A 14671-nucleotide genomic window follows, 5' to 3' on the forward strand; every position below is an offset into this window, starting at 1 on the left:
CTGCTCCTTTTGGGGTCTTTGAGTAATAAAACTATCTTTTCTTAATTAAAAAAAACATATGCTAGAGGGTGCAAACGTCTGAGAAAGACCGGGGCAAGGGGCCTGGGGAGTGAGAACACCCCACACCCTGTGAGGGATGGTCAGCCGCAATCCCTCCTCCGTGTGTCCCTCTTTGAGAGATTTTGGGCACACACACACGTGCCCTGGGTGTTTTCCTACCCACTGAGTCCAGGACTGGAACCACACAGCCACGTCAGATCCAGCGCCTTTGCGACCACGCCACCCGCTGGCCCTCAAACCATCTCAGTGGTAGTTGTCTTCTGGCCTGATGGCTTCGTCGTACCTGGATAGAACTGGTTTTGCCCTGTGAGGAGCGAGGGTGTGCTTGCCAGAGAGCGAGAGAGACAGAGACGGAGAGGGAGCAGTTTTCCCGTAGCAGGGCACGGCCATGCCATTTCTCTACCCTGGCTGGGTGTGGGCACACTGGAACACAGGCTTGGCAGGGCTTTCAAGCTGTCGTGGCCGGGGCTTGAACTGTGATTGGCCAGGTGGGATCCCACGAGGCCCGAAAACCTACATTTGGAAGCGTGACCTCAAGCCCTCCGCAGAATAAAGAGCCAGAGCGTCACTCCTCTGGGTTAGTATGTTTTGTTATTTGATTTTCATGCATCAAACATTTATTTGCTAAGGTCAGAAACATCAGCAGACAAGTGCCTCCTAGGACATTTTTTTAAAGGCAGGCACTTTGTTTGAGTGCTGAATCCCTAGGACTTCTCACTAAGTCCCCGCTATTTAAGGCCTAACGCAAGTCAGGACCACCTTGGGATCCTCCGTGAAGATCAAGGCAACTCCAAATGTATTCCTTGTTCATTTTCTCAGGACTTGATAATACTTCTAAAAGAGATGGAAACCCCGCAGGGGAGCCGACCTCCCAGTGGGAGGTCTTCCCGTGTCCAGAGTGAAAGATTCACCCTGAACGCCCATCCTTGCGTCTAAGCTCACCGCGACCTCCTCCACCGGGGCGTGTGGAATAAATGGGGCCTCTACGGCGTCTCCACAACCCTGCTGAATTTCTCCTTTTCAGAACGTTGCTTCTTTGAAGGGAGGGGAGGAAGCGGCGGCGGGCGGGCTTTTTCATGGCAGTTGATGTACTGCACTGAGTCAGGGGGTCGGTAGCTGGGATGAGGACGGTCTTGGCTGCAGTTTGCAAAAGCCAAACGTAAACTGTCTTTAACCCGAGAAGGGGAATGGATTAGGAAGCTTTGAGGCACCTGCCATTCCTGAGAGAAGGGATTTTGGTTTGTTTTCTACTTTATTTTTTACCCTATGAGAGAAAGGAACACAAGACTGGAACAGGGTCCTGCCATGCCTCGATCCCTCAGCCCTCCAGCCAGGCAAGCCGGGAAGCCATCCTGCGGGAGGTGGCAGCAGAACCCCGGTCTCCAGGATGGAGCATCACCAAGGGTGTCTGCAGCACTCACCACACCCAGTCTGTTTCCTTTCTTTCTTTTGTTTTTGTTTTTGTTTTTTAATTTAGGCGTTATTTATTTGTCATTGTTACTTATTTTTAAATTCGAACAGAGAGAGCGAGAAAGGGAAAGTGAGAAAGCAAGCCACGAGGTCTGAGACTCAAACCTCGGCGGACCGTGTGGGAGTCCAGCGCCTTAGCCACTAGGCCACCTGCTGGCCCCTGCTTCCTTCCCTTCGAAGTGGAGCGGCTGCCTCTGCCAGGCAGGAATCCCTCCCTGCCAGCTCCTGGGCCTCGTGCTTCACTTCCCTCCACGCTCCTCAGGGTGCTTCTGCAAGACGCCAGGAGCTCCCTCACTGGCCTACCTTGAGCCGCTGCAGCGAGCTGGTTCATCTGAAACTACAACAGCGGTTGGAGCGGGAAGGGCAGGTTCCTAGGACACAGCAGGTCCCCTTCCCAAGGAGCCCAGACAAATGAACTGTGCACCCCCGAGGTTGTCCCCAGGCCGTTGGGAAACAAGCCTCCATTTCAGGTCCGTAGGTGTGGCTCGAACCCCTGCTCTGCACAGGCTCTTGTGCACCTGCACCCCACCTGTGCGCCACTGTGTCCACGCCCCCTGCTCCGCCTCTGCTCCGGGCACCCGCCCAGGGCCCTGGCTGTGGTGGGGTGCGTAGTGTGGGTGGCCTTCCGTGTGGTCCTCTCAGACGACACGTGGCAAAGGCGGGGACGGCCGTAGCACATCTTTTCTGGGCCTGCCACTCACAAAGCTCGGGTTCGACGTCTGCCTAAGAGCTGAAGGGCCTCCGTCCTGATCCCCCAAGTGTGTCCTGGCACCGGAGACGGGGCCCACCTGCCTGCTGTGTCTGCCTGGCTTCTGTCCCCGGTGTTTCCTGGTAGCGCCTGTGGCCCAGCAGGTAGGGGCTCGCAGACAACAGCCAGGTGGGAGCGTCTCATCGGAGCAGCACAGGGAAGCACAGAACGGCAGAGGCAGTTAACCAGGCTGCAGGCATCCAGGATGACAGGGCCGAGGAGGGCCTGAGGGGCGGGAGGTCTGGGCTCACCTGGCAGGTCGCAAGTGACTGACCCCCCAGAGCCGTCCTCACCACAATGGCGCTCCACGTCCTCCCAAGCCTCTGCCTCCCCGTCTGAGAAATGAAGACGGAGTCCCTGCTCTCCAGGGTCCTGGGCACCACTCAGGGCTTGGGTGGAACTCCAGAGACTGCCTCAGGACAGGCCCTGGCAAGCAGCTGCTGCAGACATGGCCTGAAACAGTCCAAACACCCCCAAGAGAGGGAGCCAGGAATGCAACGGGCACTTAGACAGGCCGTGGTGCTGGTGCTCGCAGTCAGCTTACCCTTCTCGCTCTCCCCCCTCCTCCTCCTCCTCCTCCTCCTCCTGCCATAGGGCGCATGCCTTGGTCAGGGAGCCCGGATTTGGGGCAGCACACATGTGTACCTGGGTATGGTTTTCAAGGTGCTGGGCTGAGATTCTAACCGTGGTCCACCATGAGACAGGGCCCCACCTGCCTGCTTTGTCTGCCTGGCTGATCCTCTCCCTCAACTACCAGGCTACAGGGCTGATCTTGCTCTTTTTTGACTTTTAAAAATTTCTTTCTTCTATGAGAGAGGAAGACAGAGAGAAAGAGAGAGAGACAGCCCAGCAGGGCCTTGATACAACAGCCCCTCCCCAGTCCCAGACAGCCAGTTCACAGCTGTGCACGGGGAGACCTCAGGTGCCAGGGCCCTCACCATGTGGCCCCAGCATCGCGGAGCGCTCCGGTCCCCTGGCTGGCTTGGCTGATTTGGGATTGTGTTGATGTCCTGTCGGGCAGTTCTGCGTGGTGATGTCTCCCTTCCCTGCGCACGGCACTGCCCAGGGGAGGCAGCTGAGGCTTCGATGCAGGACCACCCAAGCTGGGGGCCATGTGTGCACCGTCCACACCTCTGCCTGCTTTCAGAACAAGGTGGGATTCAGTCCCAGAAAGCCATGTGGGGAGAAGGGATCGGATGAAAGCAAAGACATCTAGCTCAGAAACAGCGTCTACAAGCAGCTCTGAGCAGCCACATCGGAGGGCCACGGCACACTGAGGTTCGTCTGTGTGCTGGTGGGGTGGTCTGTGTGGCCGGGGGTTGACTGTTCCTGATCAGTTTAGTCTTATGATGGGATATTCAAAATGTTACCACGTTTTTAATGCATGATTATCTTGCTCCTGCCTTTAAAACACTCGTGTGTAAAAAGCAGAGAGGATCCCCTCTGATCTTTGCACGTGACCTCCCTAGATGGAAGCCCGGATCATGGTAAGGGATGTGAGGGGTGTTTCTAGCTGCCAGAGGGCGCTGCACCCCAGGGCTCTCCCTCCCGCCTCTCCCATGCACCATAGCTCACCTCTTGTGTGTGGGCCTGCAGGGAGGGGTATGGGGTGAAGGAGCAGCCCACCTCGCGCCCTGGCCCCGACCCCACATGCTGCCCCTCTGAAGCCTCCTGCTTGTTGGTGGAGATCTTGGGTCTCAGAGGTGCGGCAGGCCTGGGACCTGCAGTAAGCCATCCCACACTCCCGGGCTGGCCCGCGGGGGTGCAGGAGCGGGACCCACGATGTCGTCTGCAGGGCGTGTACCTGCACACTCGTCACGTGCAGGCATGAGGCTGGGGCCGGGGTGATGCAGAGTGGCCCGGGCCGAGAAGTGGGCTTTCCCATTTCATGCCCGTAGTATGTGGTAGTTTCCATCTTCCAGTGCTAAGGGCATTTAGATGATTCTTTTCCAAAGTTTTTTACTTTCTTTTTTTTTTTAAGGTTTTTCCCATAGGGCATGTGCACTTGGCAGAGAGAGACAGAGAGGGAGAGAAAAAAGGAAAGAGAGAAATCACCCCCAGGGGGATGGCCATGCCGCAATCCCTCCTCTATTCAGGAGGATCTGGGATTTGGAGCATGCACGCACATACGCCCAGTGTGATTCTCAGGCTACCAAGTCCGGAACTCGAACCACGGTTGACCTTGTGGGAGTCCAGCACCCTAACCACCTCACCACCTGCTGGCTCCTTTGAAGGGTTTTTGAAAGTTTATTTATTTATCTCTCTCATGAGCAAGAGAGAGAGAGACAGCACCCCAGCCAGGTCCTTGTGCAGATCCACTCCCAATTTCTTCCAGGCCTGGCTCATGAGCACACACCTGCCTGCTGTGTTCGGGGAGTCTCTGGGCGTGAACCAGAACCTTTCTGGGTGGGTCAACTGCACAGAGGGTCACATTACGGTTGGGCTTCTGTCTGTTCCTAAAATACTTTTTTTTTTCTTTTTCTGTCTTTATGAGAGAGAGAGAACCAAAGAAAGGAGAGACACAGAGGTGACAGGCTCTTGCCCTGTGGCTCTCCTGCCCGGTCCTCTTAATTAGACGCCACTGGCTGTGTGTCCACGTGGGCCTGGGAACCGAGGCCGGGCCTCCCGTGCAGCCACCAGCCTCCGGCCAGTGGCACCACCGCGCAGCACCGCGGCTGGCCGGGAGGGGGCCTACAGCACCCGGTGACTCTGAGCAGTACTTGCTGGTAGCGCAGTCAGACTGCTTACCTCCCTTACGTTGGAAAAAGTAAGAAAAAGCAACTTTAAACATGAGCCGTGAGTTCATATTCTACACTGCTAATCTAACCGGCCAAACGAATCCCTAGTCTCCGTATTAAGGCCTTAGGAGGCCTGGAGACAGCCTTTTGGTGCTGGGAGCCACCCGGAGGGAACACGGCCCAGTGAGACTGAGCTCCCGCGGGCCCGCTCACCTCGGAACCGTGCGATCATCCCTTCCTGCTGGCTTCAGCCCCTGAGCTTGCGGGGTGACCATTTGTTACAGGAGCCACAGGGAACTAGTACCAGGGTCTTTTGTAAAAGTTCATTATGAAAAAAAAGCCACACACAGCTTTTTGTTTTTGTTTTGTTTTTGTTTTTTTGCTATAGGGCGTGTGTGCTCGCCAGAAAGACAGAGAGAGACAGAAGACAGAAAGCAAGAAATAACCCCCCAGGGGGGATGGTCACGCTGCAATGCCTTCTCCTCCATTCTACTCTCGGCATCTTGGGCACGAATGCATACGCGCCTGGCGTGAGTTTAAGCCTCTGGGTCCGGACTTGAACTGCGGTCGACTACATGGGAGTTCAGCCACATAGCCATTACCCTAACTCCTGGTCCCCACACACTTATTTTTTTGCACCACAATAAACTTTTTTTTGTTGTTTAATTACCATGTAGTCAACTGTGGTTCGAGTCCTGGACCCAGTGGCTTAAACTCACGCCAGGCGTGTGTGCGGGCGTGACCAAGATCCAGAGAGGAGAGTGGAGGAGAAGGGATTGCGGCGTGGCCATCCCCCCAGGGGGGGATTTCTTGCTTTCTGTCTGTCTCTGTCTTTCTGGCAAGAGCACGTGCCTTATAGCAAAAAAAAAAAAAAAAAAAAAACTCTCAAAAAAGAAAGGTAGGAAAAGGGGCGTTTTTATAAGAAAGTGAAGATTTCTCATAGAAAAAGAACGAACACTCCCATGCCTGAAGGCAGCAGGCGGGCAGCTGCCAGAGAACAGCCGCGCTGGGCATGGGCTGGGTGCCCCCGTACTCTAAGCGCTGGGGGAGGTCTGTCAGTATCTGGCGTCTTTGGAATTTGTGGGCTTACTCCTGCTCTCTCGGGTTACCTAGTTGCGCACGCCCAGTACAGGCTTAGAAGGCGTGTCACTCGTGTCTGGACGGGCTGCCCTCCTGGCTCACTGCCCAGCGGGGAGGACGCGGACCCGCCTCTGGCCCAGTGGTGAATTTCAGCGGTGCACTGGGGATGGCGAGAGGGAAGGTAATGACCTCCCGGTGCCGGGAGCCTGGGGGAGGAAGGCGTTCTCCAGGTGGGTCTGGTCGTAACTCCTGGTGGGCCGCGGTGGATGTGACAGGTCCTGCTGTCGTCCTGGGGCTGCCCGGGCTCATTTCCAGCTAACCACCTGTTACGGTTCTCCGTCTAGCTCATGTATAAATGTCTCCCCGTCGGGGTTTGGTCAGGACTGCCAGTACCTGCTGATCAGCTCAGAGTATCACCCATCCTGTTACTAGCTGAACTGCCGCAGCCTGTTACTGGCTCGAGGGATCACTGAAAATTAAGGAGAGAATGAGAGACCTGTGGATAAACAGGGATGGGAAGTGGTTTTTTTGGAGAGGTTTTTGCTATAGGGCGCGTGCGCTCGCCAGACAGAGAGAGACAAAGAGACAGAAAGCGAGAAATCATCCCCCAGGGGGGATGGCCACGCCGCAATCCCTTCCCTCCGCTCTCTTCTCAGGATCTTGGGCACACATGAACATATACCCGGCGTGATTTTAAGCCACCGGTTCCGGGACTCGAACTGCAGTCGACTATGTGGGAGTCCAGCGACATAGCCATTATACCAACTGCTGGTCCTGGAGATGGAAAGTTTTCATGGGTGCAGAGGCGTGCACCAGAAGCTCCTCCAGGCCCATTCAGACACCCACCCCAGGGGTGTTCAGGACAGCACAGGGACAGCCAGAGAGCCTGCGTTTATGACGACTTCCTGTGCTGCTGCCACCAGGGCCCCACTCTGAGAACCACTGCCCTAGGGTGCAGAGCTTTCTCCAATTAGGTATAGTGTCACCAGGTGACTCAGGTGGAGGGAACTCAGGGATTTATTCAGTGCCTGCAAGCCACATGTCTCCTGGGCAGACCACAGAAACGCCTGGGACCACGTAAGCCACGGCACCTGGAAGGCCTGGTCTGGGGTGGTGTGAGATTCAGGGCCCCACCCGCCCCCTTTTTTAACAGCACAAGAAGCCCAGGTCCAGAGAATCTGTGATCACCCAGTTTTCAGTCCAGTCTGTTAACAGGCAAACACTGACCGATCAGTCCCGAATCGGGCTGACTCAGTGATTAGAGACAAATGGTAACTGCTGAAGCTTCTCTTATATACAAGAGTATGGGGCCGGCCCGCAGCTAGTGGCCAAAGGGAGCTGAATCCCACATGGCCAGCCGCAGGGTTTGCATCCCAGGGGCTCGAAAAAACGCTCAAGGCACGTGTGCATGTGTGACGGCGATCCCAGCACTGGAGAGGGTGGAGAGATGGAGAAGGGGTGCGGCATGACGTGCCCCACGGGGAACGCTCTCCCCACCCCCTCTGCATTTGTCTCCCTCTCTCTGGCACAAGCCGTCTGGCAACTGGAAAAAAAAGTACGCATGTATTATGTGCCTATGGGTGAGATTTAAATACATGTATGTCTGTATGTCTGTCTCTCCAAACAATGAGATTTTGGAGAAGTTTGGCATTTCTCTTTCTTCATACATGGCTGGATTTTTTTTTTTTTAAGGTTTTTATCATAAGGGCATGTGCAGTCACTGGGAAGAGACAGAGACAGAAAAGGGAAAGTGAAAACTCCCCTCCCGGGGGGGATGGCCACGCTGAAACCCCCTCCCCATTCTCCTCCTGGGATTTTGGGCACGCGCGCACATGTGCCTGGTGAGCTTTTTAGGGTGCTGGGTCTGCATTAAACTGCAGGCACCCATGTGGGAATCTAAAACTGCAGGCATCCATGTGGGAATCTAGCACCTCAACCACCGTGCCACCTGCTGGCCCCGTGGCTAGAATTTTAAAAAGCATACTTATGGGGCTGGCGGGTGTCATGGTGATTAAGGATGCTGGACTCCCACATGGCCAACCACGGTTCAGGTCCCGGACCTGACAGCTTGCTTTTCTCTTTCCCCCTCTCTCTTTGTTCCTCTCTGGTCAAAATTAAAAGAAAGAAAGGGAGGGAAGAAGGAAGTTAAATAAAATAATTCTTTTTAAAAATAAAAGCATATTCATAATTTGTGTATGGTTTACATTTCTTAGTTTGTTCCTAACCTTTTAGAGGATCAATACAGTGGTTTTCAATGTGAAGCTCGGATTTTTAGCTATCAGTACCCTGTTTAACCACAAGATGGAGTAGCTCACAACGGAATAAGCAACCGAGCAACTGAAAGGAGGAAGAGAACGGGCCTCCTGCCCCTTTCTGGATTTAATCGAGGTGATTTGTGTGCATTTTTAAAGCCTCTTGAAAACCTCAGGCACATTCATTATCTTTGAAAATTCATCTATTGCAGACAAATCTCTAAATTCTGATGTATTTTTCTCATGCTCATGTTTGAACCTATAATTATCTCCCCTATTACACTGATTTCTTTCCGTGAAAGAGGTAAATTGTTAGAGAGGACTAGGAGCCGATTACGGTACTTAGCAGAAGCTGCTTCTAACGAAGGGAAGTTGTGCAAACACGAGTCCAGTGGCCGCCGCTCCTGTCCTGAGCTGCCCTGTCCCTCGGATACCTGACTTAGAGCTGCCATCTCAAAATGCATGTTCGGTTTTGAACCCGGAATAAGCTCCTTCCTGTTAGCATACCAAAAATGAGATCACGGAATTTAACTCAAAATAAGCAACAGTTAGGGACGAGGACTGCAGCCCAGGGTGTGACCGAGGTCAGAGGGTGGGGGATCAAATGAGAACACGCTGGGGGGCTCCAGCAGGGGCTGGAGGAGGAAGCCACCTACTCGTGTGCTGCGTTCGGGATGACAAGTACTGCCCTTTCTGGGCAGGTGGTGGCGTGGTGGCCGAGGCAGTTGGATCCCACATGGCCGACCGTGGTTTGAGTCCTGGGTCCGGTGACTTGAGAAACACGCTGGGCAGGTGTGTGCACGGTCCCAAATCCCAGAGAGGAGAATGGAGGAGGACTGTGGTGTGGCCCTCCACTCTGCAGAGTGCTTTCTTGCTTTCCCTCTTTCTGTCTTTCTCTGTGAGTCCATGTGCCCTGTACCAAAAAAAAGAAAAGAAAAGAAAAGAAAAGTATAGAAAAAGGGAAAAAAAACAAAAGCCCTGTGTGTCCTGCCTCTCATCCCCCTCCTGGCGTGCCACTCGGGCGGGGATGCTGCTACCAAGTTTAAGCAACATGTTTTCTATCAAACACTTCCAAGGACACTGTGGGCTGAAGAATGGCCAAGGCTAGGGACCAGCAGTTGGTGAATGACAATGTCACTGGACTCCCACGTAATCGACCGCGGTTCGCATCCCGGACCCGGTGGCTTAAACTCACGCCGGGCACGTGTGCGTGCGTGCCCAAGATCCCGAGAGGAGAATGGAGGAGAAGGGATTGCGGCGTGGCCATCCCCCCTGGGGGGTGATTTCTCGCTTTCTGTCTCTATGTCTCTCTGTCTGGCGAGCGCACGCGCCCTACAGTGAAAATCTCTCCAAAAAAAAAAAAAGCCAGCCATAATCTGAGCATCGTCCCTCGCAGGCAGTGAGTAGAGCGTGTATCACAGGGCTGGGCCGGAGTACACACAGCCCCAAAGCTCACGCCAGCTCCTGCCGAGGCTGTGTTTCTGTGGAGCTACACGCCTCACGATTACACCCGTCAGGACTTCGTAACACTCCGCCCGTCGGGTGTGCGTTCCCCAATTCACCTAACTGGCTTCCACAGCGCTAGCCACGCGTGCTTTGAAACAGCACTACTGGGAGCCATGTGCATGGCTCAATGTAGGGACGCTTCTCTCTCCTCCGTCCTGAGGGTAGATTCCTAAACCAACTTGGAGTCTGTGGGCACCGACCATGGCTTTGTCTCTCCTGCCGAAAGACTTCCCGAAGGTACGACGACTTGCTGGATTGGCCTGTGAGCATGCCAGCCGCACGAGGTCCTGCTGAGGTGTGCAGTGGTAGAACACAGAGCTCTGCGGGGCTGCCCTCTCCCGAGGTTCCCAGTTCAGGACCAGAGGCAACCCTGAGCGTGCCTGGCCTGCATGCCCATGACCCAGGCTGGCTGCGGCCGAGGGTGGATGGCAGCGTGAGGACTCTGTTGGAGGTGCCGTCTCTTTGTCTGTTCCTGGTGGAAGTGATAAATAATAATAATAAAAGAAACCAGCATTGAGCATTTTCATTTTCACCGGGACCGACTTCCCACAGCCAGGCGGCTGCTGGGGCCAGCTGTTCAGCCCTGGTCTCTGTGGCGTCCATCTCTACTGAGCCAGCGCCCTGCTGTGCACGCCAGCTCCTGCACCTGTTCTCCAGACCCCACGAGCTCCGGCCCCCTCCGCTCCTGCCCAGCCCCCACACTGGCCTCGCACTGGGCAGCTGGTCCTGCTCCCACCGAGCGGCTCTCTCAGGTGGCCACATGTGACCGCGAAGGTCAGCGGCACCCCCACCTGCTCCTTTCATTCTGACGCTTCCTGCGGCGGTTCCCGGCCTTGGCACCCCGGATTCCCCGGCCTCTGACGGTCCCCCGGCGTCCACTGGCTCCTCTTTGTTGGCCGACCCTGACCGTGGTGTCCCCGAGAATGGGCGCTCATCGGGGCAACCGGCGAGCCGTGCGTCGAGCCTGGCCTCACGCCCTCTCGGTGCCCTGTACGGCTCCACCCTCCGGGGACCCTCCTATGCCCTTGCCCCGCCTGGGAGGCCCCAGGCCCTGAGGCTTGTTCCTGCCTGCTTTCTTCTGTCCTGCACACGCTTCCAGGGACACACTGGTCTGCCTCCGGGCATGGAGACTGGCCTGCGAGGTCTCACTGCCTCGTGGACACCTCCGCCCAGATGTCCTGTAGGCATCTAAGACGCAGCGGGCACTGAGTCGGTCACCACCCCGCCCCACCCGCCAGGGTACCCGTGTTCTCCACCTATGTGACCAGACCCAAGCTGCCCTCCCATCTCGACCCCTAAAAGCCTCGCACTGCTCTGCTCGGCCAGCCCTCTTCAGAGCTGCTGCTGAGCTGGGTCACCGCCAGCGCCGGCCTGACTTCCTCCAACAGCCCCGAGACTGCCCGGCAGACGGCCTCCAGGGCGGGCTTCCTGCCTCCGTGGGACGCTGCTGCAGGCTCTTTAACTTCTCGGCCTTCATCCGATCAGGGAGGTGACAGGGAGCAGGAAGGCGTCTACCTCGAAAGAGTCGGCGTGAGGCCGGGGTGTGAGGTCGGCTGGCCCTAAGGAAAACGTGACCGGCATCTGGCACCGAGGACAGGACCCAGCACCCCTCAGTGCCCTTTAAATGTGCTCGCCACCATCGTCATCGTCCCCTCCGTCAGCACCCGGGAGAGCTTTCTGTGTGAGTGTGTGAGTGCGTGTGTGTGCATGTGTGTGTGTGTGTGTGTGTGAGATAGACGGCATCTGTCCTTGCACGCGAGAGAGAGCGTGCAAGAGAAGAGCACCCTTACCGGGTCTCCTCGTGCCGCGAACTCCTCCCCCCAAACCCCCAGCTTATCAGCATCTAAGTGTCTACAGACACGCCCAGGGTGTTGTCCCGTGCCAGGATCCACAGCCACAGTCAGCTCCTGACAGAGGGAAACGTCGGCACACGTTTGGCAGTGGAGATGAAGCTGCCCTTAGGGTCACAGCTCTCAGAGGGCGGTCACGCCCCACGGTCCCCTGGCTGTGGCATAGATTGTAGTTTTCTATTTTTCTAAAACGATTCCTACTAATGATCTCGTAGCCCATCTACTCAGACTTACCTCGGAGCCCAACAACTGCCTCCAGGTCTCAGCGTGCAAGCACTTGAATGGCACGGGTGTGCCCGCCTCAGGAAGGCTGGTTTACACGAAGCTGTCCGATAGAAAACTGGGCATAAGGCGCAAATGCGAGACAGTGCAGTCCCCGCCAGTCCCCGTCTCTCTAGCGCTGCTGTGCATTTGAAATGACATAGCCCTCACTGGCAGCTTAGTGGGAGAGTGCTGCTCTGGAAAGACTGCCCAGTGGCCGTCCTCAGGGGAGCACGAGCCCTGCCCCACTCCCCAGGCTTACGAATGACCTCCACACAGCCTGGTACGCGCAGGAGGCCCACCCACCTTCGCTATAACCGAGGAAAGCGCTAACTGCTCTCCCCCAACTCGAGTCACCTGTAGAGGTAAGGGCAGGCGTTTATGCCAGACGTTGCAAAGCGCATTGAGTGGACATCAGGAAAAGCCATTTGCAGCTGAGATGACAGCACCGCCATCACTGGAGGGTACCTGCACCACCAGCCCAGAGAGAGAAAGCCAGGGAACCACCTAATGGCGTGTGGTCACACTGCAACTCCCCTCCGACACCCGCTTGCCCATCAGGGCCCTAGGCACACGTGTGTGTTTTCCTTTCTTTTTTTTGTTTTTTAAAGAATTATTTTATTCCATTTTATTTATTTTAAATTTGACCAGAGAAAGACACACACACACACACACACACAGAGAGAGAGAGAGAGAGAGAGAGAGAGAGAGAGAGAGAGAGAGAGAGAGAGAGAGAGAGAGAGAGAGAGAGAGAGAGAGAGAGAGAGAGAGAGAGAGAGAGAGAGAGAGAGAGAGAGAGAGAGAGAGAGAGAGAGAGAGAGAGAGAGAGAGAGAGAGAGAGAGAGAGAGAGAGAGAGAGAGAGAGAGAGAGAGAGAGAGAGAGAGAGAGAGAGAGAGAGAGAGAGAGAGAGAGAGAGAGAGAGAGAGAGAGAGAGAGAGAGAGAGAGAGAGAGAGAGAGAGAGAGAGAGAGAGAGAGAGAGAGAGAGAGAGAGAGAGAGAGAGAGAGAGAGAGAGAGAGAGAGAGAGAGAGAGAGAGAGAGAGAGAGAGAGAGAGAGAGAGAGAGAGAGAGAGAGAGAGAGAGAGAGAGAGAGAGAGAGAGAGAGAGAGAGAGAGAGAGAGAGAGAGAGAGAGAGAGAGAGAGAGAGAGAGAGAGAGAGAGAGAGAGAGAGAGAGAGAGAGAGAGAGAGAGAGAGAGAGAGAAGAAAGTGAGAAATCAAGCTACCAGGTCTGGGACTTGAACCATGGTCAGCCATGTGGGAGTGTCCAGCACCTTAACCACCATGCCACCTGCCAGTCCTCCACTTGAAAAACGTGTGTTTTTCAAGTCTCTGGGGCCAGGACTTGGACTACAGCTGGCCACGAGGGATCTGGCTACCTTAACTACTGTGCTGCAGCACTGGCCCTGTCCCCGATGTCTGAAACCAGAGGAGGATTACTTCTGCAAAGACACTTATGTATAGAGCTGGTGGAGCTACCCTGCCTGGAAGTGCCACCAATGATCCTGACTGTACATTGCAATTCTATTTTCTGTTGGGATTTAGGAAACTTCCGGAAGTATCTTTTCACACTCCCTGTAATTCCTGCTTTGTACAGAGTCTGGCTTCAGCTCTGAAGACAGGGCTAGCTAACTAAACACTGGCTTCTATCCTTATCAAATGTTGAATAACCAACACGGGCAGTTAAGGTACATATACATGTCTACGATATACAGACTGTAACTAACTGATGCAAAACCAGGCAGAGCAGACTGTGCAGAGACCTGAGGCTTTGTGCTTATCCTATTAAAATGTTTTACAATTACTATTTACATTTAAATTTGTTTCACATTTTATATTTAATTATATTTAATTACTGTACATCTTTACAGTGTACATGTTTTTAAATTGTTTTATTTATCTATTTTATGTTCAATCACTGTATATCATTGCAGCTTACAAAATTAATATTCCCAGAATGAGTACACTGCATATCAGTCGAGTCAAAGATATTACCATACATATTAATATCGACAGTTTTCCTTTTTTGTGTGTGTTAAATGTTTTTTCCCCCTGATTCCCTCCCTTCCTCCTGCCTCCTACTGCCCATCCTCTCTCCACACTGTCTCTAGTGTACATGGCTGTTCTCCATGCTTTTGTATCTTATAATCTTTCCGTTTCTGCCACAGAGTGCAGGCATTCAGTCCATATAAAGTGGGGACATACAATGCCTCTCCTTCATAGCCTGGCTTTCTTCACTTAGCATTACATCTTCCATATTCATCCACTTTCTAGCAAATGCCAGGGTCTCGTTGTTATTTATGGCTGAGTACTATTCCAAGTGTGCATGTACATAGTTTTTCAATCCATTCATCTTGGATGAATGTTCTTGGACATTCGGGTTGCTTCCATGTCTTAATAATTACGAACAATGCCACAATAAACTTGGATGTGCAAGTGTTTTTCCAGCTGAGTGTATTACTAATCCTCTGGGTAGACACCCAGAAGTAGAACTGCTAGATCATATGGTAGTTCTATTTGTAGGTTTTTGAGGGACCTCCACACTGTTCTCCACAGTGGCTGTACTAATTTATGTTCCCACCAACAGTGTAGGAGAGTTCCCTTTTCAGCACAGCCTCACCAGCACTTATCATTCTTGATTTTTTTAATTGTAGCCATTTTGACTGGGGTTTGGTGGTATCTCATTGTGGTTTTGATTTGCTTCTGCC

This window comes from Tupaia chinensis, unplaced genomic scaffold (genome assembly GCF_000334495.1).
Source record: "Tupaia chinensis unplaced genomic scaffold, TupChi_1.0 Scaffold143064_1, whole genome shotgun sequence".
In the NCBI taxonomy this organism is placed as follows: Eukaryota; Metazoa; Chordata; class Mammalia; order Scandentia; family Tupaiidae; genus Tupaia; species Tupaia belangeri.